General features: G+C 33.5%; 1 pseudogene; it reads left to right on the top strand.

Annotated features, from left to right (window-relative positions):
• Positions 1-2,356: 2,356 nt before the first annotated feature.
• Positions 2,357-4,369, top strand: LOC106744038 (annotated as a pseudogene).
• Positions 4,370-4,746: the final 377 nt, after the last annotated feature.

The following is a 4,746-nucleotide window of genomic DNA, read 5'->3' as shown; positions in this document are numbered from 1 at the left end:
ATCGCGCTACAGAACACGTGGTTGGCCGACGAGGCCGCGTGACACTCTCGTGGTTCCGGTGGTGCGCGCGACGCGCCGGAAAGGCCGGGTGACGCCGAGGCCGGTCAGAAGACCGGGCGCGGTTGCAGATCTTGCTTCCTCATGCGCACGGCCGCTCTGGACGGTGGTGCCGTCGGTAACGACGGGCGAAGCTCGACCGCCACATGTTGCTTTGTCGCTGAGAGTCGTTTTCTGGTTGGCTGATGGAGTCGTGGAGATGGAAGAAATTCATTCCATCGATATGATGTCACCGCATCAATATTGCTGCGTCGGTCCTGAGTGGTGTTTGGATTTAGTTTTCATGCTCCTGTTTATGTTAGCAACGGGATGCCTTATCGCATTGAGAGATTACGGTTTCTCTTGTCTATAGTTGATCCATCGATTTTAAGACTCTCTAACGACACGTCGTTTCTTCGGGGTTATAATTTTAATTATAATATTTAACGTGAGCGAATATACATATGCGCACGTACTAACATTTAGTAACATAGGAATAAAATATCTATATCTGGTGAATACCTAACCTAGTGATATCTGAAATTATACAAGTCGGCCTCCGATCAATACTAATATTATTAATGTTTCAAAATAAGTCCGGACGTTACACTACATTAAAACATACGACGATGAAGTGACGGTTTCACGAGTATCGTATTTATGATGGGATCACACGCTTTTTTCGCGACAGCTNTGAGTGGTGTTTGGATTTAGTTTTCATGCTCCTGTTTATGTTAGCAACGGGATGCCTTATCGCATTGAGAGATTACGGTTTCTCTTGTCTATAGTTGATCCATCGATTTTAAGACTCTAACGACACGTCGTTTCTTCGGCGTTATAATTTTAATTATAATATTTAACGTGCGCGAATATACATATGCGCACGTACTAACATTTAGTAACATAGGAATAAAATATCTATATCTGGTGAATACCTAACCTAGTAATATCTGAAATCAGACAAGTCGGCCTCCGATCAATACTAATATTATTAATGTTTTAAAATAAGTCCGGACGTTACACTACATTAAAACATACGACGATGAAGTGACGGTTTTACGAGTATCGTATTTATGATGGGATCACACGCTTTTTTCGCGACAGCTTGATTAACGTTTTTCACGGAAGTTGGAACGGTATTGCTAGAATTGTTGCGTTGGTACTTTTATCGCGATTTCGTCACGAGGTATGACATGCCAGATTCATTTCTGAAAACATCACTGAAAACATATCTTAATATCGCCGTTACGTGTGTATCATTCGCATTTATTGTGCATCTTAAAAAGGAATAATAAAATTAATATTTAATTGGACGGCCGATGAATGAGTTGTCTCTTTTTTTCGACTGGAAAATTACGTAACCAAATAATATACAGCATCATTGTTTTGCGTACAAGTTTTTATACGCGACACTTTGTGCTGGTCGGACGTATTCGGTAAAAGAAAAATATTCGNGCCGTTACGTGTGTATCATTCGCATTTATTGTGCATCTTAAAAAGGAATAATAAAATTGATATTTAATTGGACGGCCGATGAATGAGTTGTCTCTTTTTTTTTACTGGAAAATTACGTAACCAAATAATGTACAGCATCATTGTTTTGCGTACAAGTTTTTATACGCGACACTTTGTGCTGGTCGGACGTATTCGGTAAAAGAAAAATATTCGTTTAGTTAAATTCACAAAGTGACATCTCTGTTGGTTTCCTTTCTACCTCGTTTTCGGGAAAGTTTAAACGTCGATTTGGAACTGATAGGTTATGAACTGTGTACTATTCAGATTGCGAGACTATTGTGTTAATAGAAAAAGTTCGATTCAAAAGTACTTTCTGCTAGAATTTACAGAGATTGTGTCGTAAAGTTTGAGATCTGCGAAAACAGAGCATGTTGTCTGCACATTTTCACATTTTATTATAACCCATAAATGAATTTGTGAAAATCTAATTTGATGAGTGTAGGTCTGTTCGTTTTCGCTGCACCGCTGAAGTAGTGCAATAAGTTGAAGTGAGAAAACATATATTTGTCTCGCTTCAACTTATTGCACTAGTTCAACGGTACAACGAAAACAAACAGACCTTGTGCTAATGAGCCATTTTTAATTGTTTCAAGATGTTTATAATTGCTTCAACAATTATAAGTGACAAATGACAAATACATGAATATTTGCAATAACATATAGTACGTGACGAGAGTGTAAATAACCACTAAACAGAGCCTTCAAAAAATTCTTTTATTTTTATTAAATATATATATATATATATATATATATTTCACTGGTGAATATTATTATTTTGTGGAAGCAATTTATGTAATATTTCAAAATGCCACATGGAGATGGTGCTGCAGTCGCAGTACTTAACAATCAAAACGGTACTGAGGTACATATTCACAGTCTGGTTGGTATAATAGGACCAGTTTTAAATAACAATGAATATAGCTAGAAATTACAATAATCAAAACCCACTGGTTAATGTGCGGGATATATTATTTCATTCATTACTTATCAAAGTGGCGCTTGTCTATGCATGAACATTTTCAAGGCCTGTCAGAAGATTTATATAATTTATCGTCCTTTTGAAGGTATGTGCAAATGTGAATATGTGTAAAGATTCACATGCTTTTTTTTATATATATTTTGAAATGCATCTAACATGTAATAAGAAAATCTACTAAGAATTTCTCCAAGATGAATTCCTTCCTAGATATCAGCAGTATTTTAAAGTATTTTGAAGAAAATATGTCAAGCTTTATCTAACTAACTAACTAATCTAATAACTCTTGATTGCTTAAAATATTCATATTAATCATGAATATTTTGCATAAAACAAAGACAAAAAATAAGAAACTAACAAATATTGATAAAAAATAAATATTCTTCTTAATTTCTTTTGACAGACTATAGTAGTATATTTTGTATTAGCTTATATCCATATAGTATTTTCACGAGCACTAACTAATTGTTTAGAGCATATAAGAGATGAGTGGCCATATATTGAGAGTCGAAATTCTTAGGAATGATGGTGATGATTACAGCATAGAAAAAAGTTATGCCAAATAAGAAAAATTGAGGCAAGAGAAAGTTGATTTAACCGGTGCTTTAAGAATACTAAACAGAGATCGGTAAGTTATACATATATATAATTTAATAATACAAGTATCAATAAGATTTGATAATAATATGTAAGTACATGCTTTTGAACTCATAATTAATTTATATTTGTCTGTCATAACAGATTTATGAACATTGAACTTTCGGCTATTGACGTGGAACAGGATGCTGTAAATGTCTCCGATGAAGAAAATCTTGGCAATGTAACATTACCTAAACAAGATATGATTATACGTAGTCCCACAGTGGAGAGGTAGAAAATTGTAATCTAAGTACAACAAATACAACAATGAACCGATTTATCCACTGTACTTTGAAGTGGTTTAAATATAGTTAAGAAAACAGTTTGTTTATCTCTTGGTCTGAAGATATTGATTATTTAATGAAATAATATAATATGTACTTCGGAATAGTATTGTTTGTGATAAATATTTCATTGTAATATTTTATCGGTTTATAAATTAAGGAATAATTTATGTACATTTAATCTCACTCTTACTACACTAGATATATTCTTCAGTTAGAACTTTAGATATTTAAATTAGTAACGAAATAATATATTTTAGACATCTGATGAAGAGTTATCTTTTAGTGAAACCGAGGGTATTTCCACGGAAGCACCTGATGTGAATCACTCAAGTGAAGATAATATTATACAGTGGTTAAAAGATCGTGCATCAGATGCTGCTAAAACGGCTAGAGCAGGTAAATGTCTCCAGCAAAGTATATTATGTGTACTTTGAAATGGTTTAAATATAGCCAAAGAAACAGTACGTATATCCCCTGATTTGATAATATATATTTGTTTCTTTTAATTATTTAATAAGATAATATTATATTTCACGGAATAATATCTTTTTTCTCAAATATCTCACGGAAATATTAATAATATTTTAGTAGTTCTTAATTAAGAAACAGTTTACAAAAAATACATAATCATTCTTTGAAATATTTAAATTAATCTATGAGAAATGTACAAAAAAATACATTATCACAGATTTTATTCGTGAGAATTAGTCTGATTAATGGTATTTACTTAAAACATATAGAAAATGTTCACCATATTTTTATTTTTCATGATTTATATGTTAATATTACATTTTTAAAAGATGGTTACATTGTGGAATATTCTTTGGAATACCGTTTCTTGCGATTATCACCCGCAGCTCGACAAAGATTGAACATTCCAGTTAAGATCGTTACTTTGGATCCATTAACCGTTTGAGTGCCAAGCGGCGCGATCGCGCTTCTTCTGTTCTCTTTCGAAAACTGCAACGCTCTGGGCTGCGAAGCCCATAATCACAGCAGGCTCGGTTTTTCTCGATACACAATTTTACGGTGACCTTTTAATCTTCGGTAAAAAAAGATATAATTGGAGTAATTTTACATTTTATAGGTTTATATACTTTTATTCATATAAAAAATTCATTTACAAATCGCTATAATAATGTAATGAAGTATGCTATGTAGAATAAACTATAAAAAACAATAATAAAATATTTGTTGAACGAAATAAGTAGAGGAGAAAGGCCGGTTCTAGCGCAGTTGGATCTGTTTCACCGGCCGATTAGCAAATCCAGTTGGCGCAGGTAGATCTGTTTT

The sequence above is a fragment of the Dinoponera quadriceps genome, unplaced genomic scaffold (genome assembly GCF_001313825.1).
Source record: "Dinoponera quadriceps isolate SergipeBrazil2010 unplaced genomic scaffold, ASM131382v1 scaffold1298, whole genome shotgun sequence".
NCBI classification, from domain to species: Eukaryota; Metazoa; Arthropoda; class Insecta; order Hymenoptera; family Formicidae; genus Dinoponera; species Dinoponera quadriceps.
The sequence above is the reverse complement of the archived record's forward strand: the minus strand, read 5'-3'. Positions and strand labels throughout refer to the sequence as shown.